Source organism: Chelonia mydas, chromosome 3, assembly GCF_015237465.2.
Source record: "Chelonia mydas isolate rCheMyd1 chromosome 3, rCheMyd1.pri.v2, whole genome shotgun sequence".
Classification (NCBI taxonomy): domain Eukaryota; kingdom Metazoa; phylum Chordata; order Testudines; family Cheloniidae; genus Chelonia; species Chelonia mydas.
In genome coordinates, this window is record NC_057851.1 from 92,438,175 (window position 1) to 92,451,626 (window position 13,452).

The window sequence follows — 13,452 nt, forward strand, 5'->3', positions numbered from 1 at the left end:
AGATTTCAGGAAGAGGAAGGATTGTCTCATGGTTAAAGCAGTTGAAGGCTGCCCAGGAGAACTGGCTTTGATCCTTGCCTCTGCCACAGAGTTTGTGTGTGATGTTGGCCAAGTCACTTAAGTCAAAATGACCACTAGTGGTGGGTGCCTCATTTTCTGGACACCAAACATGAGAGAACGGGGGGTCAGATTTGCAGAAGTGCTAAGTGCTCCCAGCAGCGGATTGGAGCTGTGCTTTGAACATACAAAGTGCTATAAAATGCTAATTACTCTGAAAAATAAGCCCTGGGTGTCTCAAATGGAGCACCAAAAATTAGTGGATACTTTTGGCCTTAATCTCCAAGTGCCTCTGTTCCCCCAGCTGTAAAATGGGGATAACAGTATTCCCTATTCTCTGGTGTGAAGATTATTTCATCACTGTTTGTGAAGCTCTCAGATACTATGTGGAAAGCACGATAGAAAAAACAATGAGGACAGTAATCATTCTGTATTCAAAGCAGGTTTTGAATGCTGTTCCTGGGGCCACACACTAACTGAAGAGGAAAAAAGAAATATTGAATAGCAGCTCACTTAGGGATTGAGACAGTTTAACTAACTGCCATTGGTACCTCTGGAAATCTGACCCCCTACAGTCACATCTGGACCTAAACATCCCCAGAGTTTGTAACTGAGCCTTTGATTTGATCTCAGATTCAAATGTTATTACCCTAGATGGTGAAATAACTCTGTATCTGACAACTGTCAAAGGAGATAAACTTTTAAATAAACTCTATGCTGGGTAGGACACCCTGTAGAGGATAGTATATTTTCTAACTCTCACATTTTTTCTGAACATTACTGCTGCCCAGCATGCTCTTCTGATGCTTCGGATTCTCAGTGTATACAGGTACTTGCTCACGCTCTCTCTCTTCCCTCAACAACAAGCTGAATGTTTCATGGAGTTTTAGTCACCATAAATGTAATCACTAGGTTATCTTCAACTTCCACCCAAGAAAGGATGGTCTTGTGGGTAAGGCACTGGACTGGAACTTGAGAACTTCTGTCAATTCCTGGCTCTGCCATACACTTCCTGTGTGATCTTGGGCAAGATACTTAGAGTGAAATCCTAGCCCTATTGAAGTCAATGGGAATGTTGCTATTGACTTCGGTACAGCCTGGCTCTCCCCTGTAGCCTCTCAGGGCCAGATTTGCAAAAGTATTTAATGATGCAGATACGTGTCTAGTGTAATTTTTTTTTTCTCAAAAGTACCTAACTACCATTGGGCGTTAGGCACTCAACCTGCTTAGACCCTTTTGGAAATTCCACTATGCACCTATCTGCATCTTTAGGAGCCTAATTTTTCCTCATCTGCATATCTGTAAAACAAAATAGTGATGAGAATAAACTCATTCATGCCGATGAGGTGCTCAGATCCAAAAGTGATAGGAGCCATTTAAGCAACTGCAATTAACTAATATTATGGAGCTGAGCTGATTCTTGAATTTCTTGTGCTTACAATACATAAACAGAAGAGGGAGCTCTAGGACCAGCATGAATTTTCAATTAATAAACTGTATTGATGGACCAGATCTGGAAAAATGGAATACTTGGATAAACAAAGGCAAACGGAACAAAAATAATCTTGTGTCAGCCAATATTCTTTTAGGTTTATGTACTGTTCACATAGCATCAGTTTGCTATAAGTGAAAACCAGTCACACAGAGGGAAGTAGGGTCATACCGGTCAATGCACTCTCTAATAAATCAGAGTATCACAATTTCAGAAATATTTCATTTTAATTTTTTTAGTGGTGTATTAAGATTCTCTACTACCTTGTAGTGACATTGACAACTGTGCAAGATGGATTCAAGTGTTGCCAGATCGGAATGACTTTGTTTTACACTTTCTTTGCACAGGCGTCAATGACTACAAAAGGCATAAGACAATGGAGAATAAAGGTCCAGGAACAGATGGGACAGGTCAGATTGAAAGAATAGGAATTGGAGAGCATTCAGTAGAACCTTAAACTCATTGAGTAATGAAACTCAGTTTACAAGAATTTCCCTCACTTAGTTCTTCTGTTACCATAACTTTGACATGTACGTAGGCCTGTACAATTGCTTCTCTTAAATTTTTTTTAACTTAATTTGTAAATCACGTAGCAGCAGAGGTTATTTCCTTCCCATGACTTTTGGATAGGTATCACTGAACCGGTTATTGTGGTTTGATTACTTGATTAGATTCCTAGCTAATTTGGGTCGCGTGAGTATTTATCAATTCTATATAACACGTCTATGAATCCATTCTGTCTTCATAAAAGTTGGCTGTAATGAACTGTTCCTGTGATAGGACATACACATCCCACACCAAACAGGTTAAAAGACTGGGACCAAGGAGAGAAAAAATCTACCTAAAACAACAAATCTACCCAAACTACAAATGTTTGGCTATAAAAAGGAAATAAAAATTAGTCTAATTTATGTCAGAGTATTTTTCTAAAAGGGATGCATACTACGTCACAGGCCTTGAAGCAGGAAGGAGGTTTGGATTATCCAGGGAAATCGAAGGCTTCTACTTCAAGCATGAAAGAACTAAGAAAAGAATCCAAATGCTGCTGAAACACTTTATTCTTTGTCTTGATGTTTAGATTCTTAGCCCTACTTTTCCCTGTACAAGCCAAAGACTGACTGACTGTTCACTCCCATGATGACCTGGGATTACTTGAAGGACCATCCTGAAGCAAGGGATGGACCAGCTTGTAAACTGTTGTAGCAATAGAGAGTGCTCCTGGCATACTCCTGGACCATATTTCATAAACCTGCTGGATTAAGTAATGTCTGATGGTATAAGAGAGACAGACACCTTTTTGTTGTTGTTTTTCTGTGTTGGACCTGCGCCGCCAGCTACACTACTAGTCCCAGAATGCGCCACATCACGCTGTGAGCTGCCCCAGTTGAAGCAGGTGGCAGCGGAGTGGACCAAAAAACGGGAAATGGTGCAGGGAGAGTTTTCCCGGTGCTGGGCCACTGATCCCGCTGTGCCGCCCTCCCCATGGGGCACAGGCTAGGAGCTCCTGGCTTGTGCCCCTCTGTCCCTGAGTCTCCCCCGCTCTCCTGGGGCAGCAGCAATGCTGTGACTCCCGGCGTGTGGCCCCCCGGCGACCCTGATTCCTGGCCATAGGCTCTTGGGCACCATCTTGGCCCTGTAGCTTCGCGCCAAGGGGCTGTGTGTGTGTCCCCTCGGCTGCCATCAGGGGCCGCGCTGGGGAAGCTGTCTGTCTGTGGGTGTCAGGGCCGGGACAGGGCATGTGGTGACAGTGGGGCTGGCTGCTGCCCCATCCCTGCCAGTGGGAATACCCAGAAACTCCCCCCCCCCCACACACACACACCCACACCCCTCTGGGGAGGGGAAAGGGTAGAACGCGGTTTGGGGGGAAGGGGCAGTTGTGGGGCAAGTCCAGGTGCGACCGGGGAGCTAGCAGTGACTCTGGGAGGGAGAGGTAGGAGAAACGGGATGGGGGGGGATTATGTGGGGTGAAGAGGGAGGGAGGGGAGTCTGGGTTGAAGGTGGGGATTGGCTCTGTGGGGAGGGGGGGGTCAGTAGAAGGGAAGGGACAGCCCTGGGGTGAAAGTGGCAGGTGGGCAATAGCAGGGCAGTTGAGGAGAGCCCTTATGTGAAGATGTGGGTTAATTGTGGGAGGGAATGGGACAGAAGGCGGGACGGGGGAGGGGAAGAGCCCAGGTGTGAAGGTTGGGGGAGGGGCTTGAGGCTGGATTGTTGTGATAAAGTGGGTGTGCATGTACGTCTCAGTGGCCCTTTCTCCCTGCAAAAGACAGGTATCCGCAATTTTCCTCCCCACCCTTCACCCCAGTAACTTTACTGTTTCACTTGAAGTCATGAGGGGTGGTGAGGCAAAGGGAGAAATAGGCTAAATAAACTAACTTTTTTAAAAAAAGTTTTTAAAACATGATTGTACCGAAGTAGAAAATCCAGCTTTCAAAAAAATGTATTTACGAAACATAACTTTGGGTGGAGGTGGAGGATGAGGAGGTGGTGGTGGTGAGATGCAGGTGCAACTCCACTGACTGCCACATCCAGGCTTAATATGGCTCATAAATGTGCTAATTAGGCACTTGTGTTCAGGTCCCCAAGCAGGTCCTTCCCACCCAAGTAAACCAAATTCAAGAGTATTCTGAATATATTGATGCTAGCCCAGTTTGTTCTCTGTGGGCTAAGTGGGGATCTCAATCAAGTGTGGCTTCAAATATCTTATTTTGTTTTTGAATAAATGTTTTCATCCCCATCCCAGCAGTACCGGGTTTACTATGGCACCAGTGGTACCATTGCGCCAGCCCACAATTGGAAGGGGCCCACAGCGACTACATGGGGGCCCACAAATCCGTTTGGGGCCGGGCCCACAAAAGGTTAATTCAGCCCTGCAGACAGGTGTAGATATATTGTGTGAATGCAGCCCACATAACACACAGAGAGTTGCATATGCAGCCACAATAATAATAGGTTGAGAACCACTAGAGTAAAGTGTTTTACCTCTGGCCTGGGGCATTGCTTGTCTGGGGCCTTGGGCAGTAAGCTGAGATGCTCTCAGGAAACTTGATTTAAATGACTGTCTAAGGCTATGTCTCCACCTAAAATGCTACAGTGGCACTTTAGCACTTCAGTGTAGACACCACCTATGCTGACAGGAGGGGTTCTCCTGTCACTGTAGTTAATCCACCTTAATTCCTGAGAGGTGGTAGCTAGGCTGATGGAAGAGTTCTTTCTACTGTCTATACCAGGGGTTAGGTGGGCTTAACTACCACATTCAGGGGGTGGGATTTTTCACACCCCTGACCAGCATAGTTGGTTCAGCCTAACTTTTTATTGTAGACTTGACCCACCTTTAGCTGCATTTCAGATTCACCAGTTTAGGTCATTATCATTAAGAAACATGCAAACGTTCAGTGGCAGAGGCATCTAAGTATTAGAGAAAAGCTACATTTTCAACATTGATAACCTTACAAAATTAAGGATCTACTCCCATGTAAATCATAAGCCATTTTGCCATTGACTTCAGTAGAAACAGGATCAGGCCCCTTATGCAAAGTCAATGACCATCTTCTTATTACAAGATCAGGATGTCTTCTAACTGCCAATACTACACTTTTAAGCAGCGTTTCATAGTGACAATTATGGTGTCTTTCTGGAAAGCCTGGAGTGTCATGTGGGGTGGCATAGTGTAACCCTTGCGGGGTTACACTGGCATTTTATTTTTCCTATGCTGTGTACTCTCTTTTACTTAGGTACAGTTTGTTCAACTACACTAAGGTTTCATGAGCGGTGTCCCAGGTTTCCTATTTCTATTACATTAAGCCAGTTTGAGTTCTTTTTCTCTCTTAGATCCATAGCCCCCAGATGTATTTTTTTGAAAACTGACAATGTTCTTTTTGAGTAGATAGTGGGATGTCAAAGAAATTCTAACATTAAATCAGAAAAAAACACTGAAAATGTCTTGTCCATAAATGTTACCTGGTAGCTTTAATACTGCCCCTTTATGGTTTGTGTTCCTTTGATTTCTATAGTAGCAAGATGTTGAGGGCTGTGCAAAAATGTAAATTCATTCCTAAAAGTCTTTTAGGCTTTCACCTTCACAGTGAGGTTTTTGGTAGATACTGAGAGGGATGGATACTTTGTTGCTTGTTTGCAAAACTAAAGGATTTGACAAGGTAAGGAAACTGTTTATGTGCTTGTTTCATTTAAATTCAGATACTTAACTTAAAAGCAGCATTTTTCTTCTGCATACTAAACTTTCAAAGCTGTATTAAGTCAATGTTCAGTTGTAAACTTTTGAAAGAACAACCATAACATTTTGTTCAGAGTTAATGAACATTTCAGAGTTAAGAACAACCTCCATTCCTGAGGTGTACATAACTCTGAGGTTCTACTGTATAGTCAAATAGTTGTTACAACTTTTGGATTACAAAACAATTTTTAAAACCTTTTATGCTGTATATTTAAGCAAAAACTATTATGCCTGGGGCCAAATTCATCCCTGATATAACTCCATTACTAATTTTAATCTGGGATGATTTTAGCTCTTGGAATCCATTATCAATCTAGATTATTTTACTGTTATAATTGTAGTGGGTAAACAACATTTCTCTGAAATGTTCCTATTCTGAACATTGTGTTCCTTCCTTGATAGATATCAGACTAGAACATTTTTTACCTGGCAATGATGAAAAATAAAAGGTAAACAGCAATGCGCTGTCTTCCCTGTATACCATATACTTGGCACACAACCAGTTTTTTTCATTGCAAACTGGATTATTCCACTTAGTCTCCGCTTAGAATTCCTTTTAAAATGAGATACAGATCAGTGTCACTGTACACACTATTTTAGTACCAGAGACAGCATTCACACTGAACAAGAAATCAAATATATGCTTTATGGCAGAAAATTCAAACTGCATTCATCAGAGTCTCTGCCAATGGTTTTGGCAAAACCAGCTATTTCCTCCTCAATCTCTACATTCTGTATCATTGAATAAACTTTAGAGGGAGCCAACCTTTTTGAAGTTTTAAAGTCACTGGGGACTACCAATGACGTTAATACTCTTGGAATGTTACTCAACCAGTTATACCAACTGGGATTGTTTACTTTATCCCTGGAGGCAGCTGCTGCTTTCAAAAAAGAAAAATCTTTTAAAATCTGCAACAAGAGTCATTAAGACTCTACACTTGGGTATGCTTTTGAGGATACTAAATTGAATGTGTAAATGGAAAATCAGCAGTGCAGGAAAATGATTAGGGGGTGAGGGTATTGAAGAAGAATTGAAACCCATCAAAATATCAGACTATCAAGAGCTCCATCTTGCTGAATTCTCCTTTAAAAAACACACGGTGAAGTAAATTATATTACAAATGCTCTAGCTGAAAAAAAATAATTGAACCCACCAGCCCAGTGCAAAGCCACAGGCAAACAAGTCACTTATGTTTCATTAGCAGAGGGAGACACTAAGGCATTGTCTACAGTACTAAATTAAGTTGACATAAGGCACCTTATTATGATCTAACTACAGAGGTGTACACACTACAGTGCTCCTCCCACAGCTGTAACTGCCGACCTAATAAAATCACCTTGGTGAGAGATGTGGTGCTTAGGTCAATGCAGTGCCAGTGTAGACACTGTATTGCTTACATCGACTAAGTGGCTTCCAGGCAGTGTCCCACAATGCCCACCGTGACCACTCTGGTCACCGTTTTGAATTTCGCTGCCCTGCAGCTAGGTACATTAGTATGTGCCCCTTCCCTTTTAAAGCCCCAGGAAGTTTTGAAATTGTTCTTCCTGTTTGCTCAGCATGGAGAGCTAACAAAACTACTGCCCAGCTAACTGTGCCGGCTCCACACAGCAAATGTGCTCCTGCCTGAAGTACACCAGAGGTGGCGGATCTCCTGGGTCTATGGGGAGCGGAGTCTGTGCAGTTACAGCTCTGTTCCAGCAACAGGAACTTTGACATTTGCGGGGGCATGCTGGAGAAGGTCTACAACAGGGACACACAGCAGTGCTGTGTAAAAATCAAGAAGCTGCAGCAGGTGTACCAGAAGGCAAGAGAGGCAAATAGTCACCCTGATGCGGAGCCGCAGACATGCTGCTTCTACAAGGAGCGCCATGCCATCCTCTGCAGCAGCCCCACCTCTACTGTTAAGTGCCCCGTGGATACTTGGGGCAAGATGGAGTCACAGGGCACTGAAGTGAGCCTTGAGGATAACGTGCTAGATGAGGAAGTGTAGGAGAATGCACATGGGGGACAGGCAACAGGGAGATCCAGTGGCATGGCGAGGCAGGACCTCTTTTTGATTCCTGAGCTTCTAACCACTCCCAGCAGTCCAGCTGTGCTGAGCCGAAATGCAGGAGATGGAACCTCTGGTAGGTACTCATTTTGCTTCAATACTGCATGGACACATCTGCTCATGTATTACTTTATTAATCAGGCTCGAAAAGGTAGTGAAATAACTAATACAGGTACAGTTGCTATCTGCTCCTTATTCCCCTGTACAACTAGGCACAGGGGACACATCAGGATGTCCCGTGACCCCTCCATAGAGATCTCTAGGAAACTTTCCTAGGGGTAATCTTTAATCCTCTGCCAAAGGTTTCTTGGGAGGGCTGCCTTGTTTCTTCTCCGGCAGTAGGACACTTTCCCATGCCAGCAATACTTTCAGCAGGCACCATTCAGGCGAGAAGCTTACAGACCTGGTCTGCAGCCAGACACAGGCAGGACCTTCTCCCTTGCTTTCTCGGTTACCCATGGAGTAAGATATCAGCTACAGTCACTGCCACCTGTGGAAAACGGTGCCAGTATTCAGTACAATAGTCCTATCCACTTATACTGATATACCAGGGCTACCCCTGCTTATTGTCCCATCTCCCCCCGCCCCCGACGGGCCGTACTCACCATGGCTGGGGCCACCACCCTGCTCTAGTCTCCCAAGGGAGAGTGAAAAAGTTGTGCTTGTAATTTGTTTTGCTCAAGGAGTGTAAGTACCCTGACAATGGAACCTCTGTCCATTGTTTCTTCAGCAGATGCAGATGTGGCCTTGAGGGTCTCATCCAGCACACTGGTAGAGCGGCTCACCCAGATAAGGAGGAGAAAGAAGAGAAGTAAAGAAGACATGTTCCAGGAGATGCTGCAAGTCTCTGGTGCTTCAGATTGCGAGCAGAGAGCTTGGAGGGTAGCAATCAATGACAAAATGCAGAGGGCTAGCAAGGACAGTAAAAACGGGTTGCAGGAGATAACGCTGCTCGGAAAGCAAACAGACATGCTGCAGTCTCTGATTCAACTTCAGGCTGAGCACATCCGTGCTTACCTCCCCTTACAGCCTATAAAGTACTGCATTCTAGGACCTCCATACACTCCCCCACACCACAAACACCCCTACACATTCCTTGTATCTTCCAGAGCTGCAGCAGTACCCAAGGCACTCCACCTCATGGGAGATTAAATACATTGACAGCCCTACATACACCCAGATGTGAGAGCCTTGTTGTTGTATGTGCTTGTGAATTCCCTGTTCCTTCCCCTTTAAAGATACTTTACCATGTATGTATGCAGTTAACCTCAGCATTATCTAAGTGTGTTTGCATGGCTGTGGAATAAATACCACTTATTCTCCAAAATATGGTGACTGATATTATCATTCACGGACAAAGGCAATAGGTGCATTTGCATTGTTATAGTAATGCACGCACTGCAACCATTCATAGCACAGAGGCAAAAAACAATGCCAGGCTCAACACATTACAGCAACACACATTACTGTGGCTCATTGGTAAAATGCACCTTCAAAGTCTTCGTGAGCTGAATTGCGCCCCATTGAGCCTCTCTTATAGCCCTGTATATTGCTGCTCAGATTCAGCAGACAGCCAATCCACCTCCACGCTCCATCCCTGGGGAAACGTCTCCCCCTTTGCTTCACAGATATTATGAAGTGCACAGCAGGCAGCTATGACCATGGGGATATTGTCCTCACTGAAGTCTAACCTCCTGAGGATTCCACACCAGCGACCCTTCAAACATCCAAAGCCATATTCAACTAACATTCTGCACCTGCTGAGTGTGTTGTTGAAGGGATCCTTGTTGCTGTCAAGGCGGCCAGTGTACGCTTCATTAGCCATGGGAGCAAGGGGTAGACTGGGTTTCCCAGAATCACTATTGGCATTTCTAAACCTCCAGTGTTAATCCTCTGGTCTGGAAAGAAAGTCCTTTCTTGCATCTTTCTGTACAGGCCTGTGTTCCTATAGATGTGTGTATCAGGCACCTTCCCTTAGCAGCCCACAGTGATGTCGGTGAAAAAACCCTAGTGATCCACCAGCGCTTGCAATACCATAGAAAAGTAGCCCTTTCTGTTGATGTGCTCTGTGGCAAGGTGGTCTGGGGACAAAATAGGGATATGTGTACCATCTAGTGCCCAACACAATTAGGGAACATCATTGCTCCAAAACATCCTCTGTGTCATGCACATTGCCCAGAATCACACTCCTTCACAGCAGGAGGCAATTAGTGGCCCTGCACATTTGCATCACAGCAACCCTCATGGTGGATTTCCCAACTCCAAACTGATTTGCAGTTGATCAGTAACAGTCTGGCATTGCAAGCTTCCACACTGCGATCGACACTCACTTCTCCACTGCCAGTGCAGTTCTCATTTTAGTGTCTCTGGGCTTTAGAATTGGGGTGAGATCCACACAAAGTTCCAGGAAGGTGGCCTTGCACATCTGAAAGTTCGCAGCCACTGCTCATCATCCCATACCTGCATAATGATGCTTGTTTCTCGAGCCCAGAACTGATGGTCCACTATGTGCAGCTGAATGTGAATGCCAACAGCAATCTTGACTTGGTTCTTTCCATGGCATGCAGCAAGGCAGATACCAAGGCATCATAATCAGAGTTGCAGCTCATGAAATACTGCAGGATCAGGTGTGTTGTGTTAATAACACTCTTCAAAATAGTGAAGAGCAGTCCAGGATCCATGGTTGCTGACAGATGGCAGATGTGCAGGTTACAGGAGCTATTGAAAAGTGGCGCATAATGTATTAGGATGCGGACTGAATGATGTGACGGGGAAAACTACATCATAGGATGCTCAACCTGCTCCCATGAGGCAATGCAAAACCTTCCCCAAACACCCTGCAGTAAATGGTGGCCAGTTGCACAGTAGGATAGCTACACAGAATGCACTGGACCGCTTGTGTGGATTGGTCTAGGCTAAGGTTGATGGTGGGATGGAAATTGTTGAAATCATGGTGGAATTACTTAAGGGCTTCTACGCAAAAGAATAAATGGACACAAATCTGACATCAGGAATCATAACATTCAAAAACCAGTAGGAGAACACTTCAACCTCTCTGGCCACTCAGTAAAAGATTTAAGGGTGGCAATTTTGCAACAGAAAAGCTTCAAAAACAGACTCCAACGAGAAACTGCTGAGCTTGAATTAGTATGCAAACTAGATACCATTAACTTGGGTTTGAATAGAGACTGGGAGTGGCTGGGTCGTTACACATATTGAATCTATTTCCCTAAGTTAAGTATCCTCACACCTTCTTGTCAACTGTCAAAATGGGCCATCTTGATTATCACTACAAAAGTTTTTTTTTGTTCTGCTGATAACAACTCATCTTAACTAATTAGTCTCTCACAGTTTGTATGGTAACTTCCAACTTATCTGTATGTATACATATCTTCTTACTATATGTTCCATTCTATGCATCCGATGAAGTGGGCTGTAGCCCACGAAAGCTTGTGCTCTAATAAATTTGTTAGTCTCTAAGATGCCACAAGTACTCCTGTTCTTTTTGCGGATACAGAGTAACACGGCTGCTACTCTGAAACCTGTCAAGTTGCTTTAGGTTCTGAAATGTCAATACCCTTCTTTTTGCAGTGAAGCCTCCTGCTCCCTCTCTCCTGAACAGGGATCAAAAAGCTTATGTCCCTTCTTTATTGTGATGCAGAGCTTAAAGACAATCAGCTGGAGAGCAGGAAAAGTGTGGCCACCACAAGTGAAATTTACAAGGCAAGAATGTGCAGCAGACCACAACACAATTAAGTAATATATTGTATGGAGTCAGGAATGAGAATAATTTCCCCAGAATCTCTGCTTTCAAGAGCAGAAGAGGAAAATTCAGAGACAAAGACATCTGTATTGACACCTCCCACCACAAAAATGGTGATTCTGAAAGTAGGCATGTTGAGGGGTAAGGCAGGGAGTCTAAAAAAATAAATGAATAGACAACGTACAGTACTTGTTTTCCCTCTTCATTCTCTACAACAGGATTTCCTTCTCACATCATGTGGAGTCATGTAAATATGGCCCCTTTGGCTCAGTGGCAGGAATCATTTCCTCTCTAATGCTTACAGGGAAGGGAAGCCAAAAGAGAGGTCAGGATCTCGGGGATTTGTATCAGCAGATAGCACTTACTCAGGAAAAGGATAAAGATTATGGAGAAAATGTTGTTGCTGCTCTGTAATCCTCTTCTAGCGCACACGCACCCTTCCCCCCACCCCTCCCGAATCATAGAGATTTGTACATTTTTTAAAAATCACCTTTATTTTACATTTCTAATTGATGCACAATGCAGACATTAACAACATATCTCAAAATGTCCGTGTATCAAGCTAGTAAGTAGAAATTGATATAAAAAAGTTCCCTCTCTGAGTTTGTCCACTCAAGGTATATAAAAGATTATGGGTCCAATTGTTCCCACTTTCAAAACAAAAACATGGGAAAAGAAAAAAGGTCTTTTAAAAAAGGGACAAGTACCCTGACACAGTCCTACAGGCGTTCCCTCCCTCCATTTCCCTCTCTGTTCTTGTTTTTTGAAACAAAACCAAGAAATTACAGTCTAAATCTGGATGAATAACAGATACAAAAAGAAAACATCCCACCCTCCAGACTCTTTGTCCTGAAACCTAGAAGATCTATTCAGTATCCTAGTCCCCTTCCCCCATTCCACTGAACTCATTCTTTTTTTCCTCCACCATAGCCGGTTACCAACTGCACAAATAGTGTGAACTAGAGTTTCAGATACATTGTTCTGTGCCTGAGGACAGGCCAAACAGCAAGTCTGCCATAGGCAATATAAAACCCACTATGTTAACAATTACCAGTCCAAGGAAAATATGTGGCAAATGTCTGTCTTTCCTTATCGAGACCGATGCTGAGTCCTCTGGTGTCTGAAAGAGTCCAAAAGCCAATTGTCTCACATAAGTGTGGCAATGGAACAGTGGGACTCTCAGTTTTGAAGCCGACAAATCCCAAATGCAGACATTAAGGGAGCAGAATAATAAAAAGTGCTCCATTGTCTCCCCTGATCCAGACTAGGCTTCTCACGGACAGCTTTTATCTTCAGTGTACTTCCCTCATAGCCTATGTTCTAACGTGCAATTTACTATGAAATACCCACTACCAAATAGTGCTATATTTACAGGGAACTCTATTTTTTCAAAGATACAACAAAGCTTCCCTGAGACAATCTTCTGTATGGCTAAATAGAGTTCTGAAACAATAGTCCTTAAGCACCCTCTGGTATAGCACTCTCCTAACCCATGAGTCACTATGCTGAAATGCTGTTGCATGAATCTGCCATCTTACAGCAACTTGTATGTAAGAAGGAGCCTGCCTGGCTGTTGCAGGGGGAAAAAATCCTTTTTAGAGGCTTTTTCTTACTAGTTACTCCATTTCTTCCCCTGTGACATTTCCCAGTAACACTGGAAAATGAGTAGCCATCCCCTGCCCCCAGTTGTGTGAATCCTATGAAAATTAAAAAAAAACAAAAACACCACCAGTTAGAAAACTTCAATGCATACCATCCCCAAACCCCCTTCTTTAACTGGCAGGTACACCATGCTTCTCTTCACTATGTTACATTTATTGCCCCACAGCATCTGAAAAAAATGATCCTGTCAATCTAA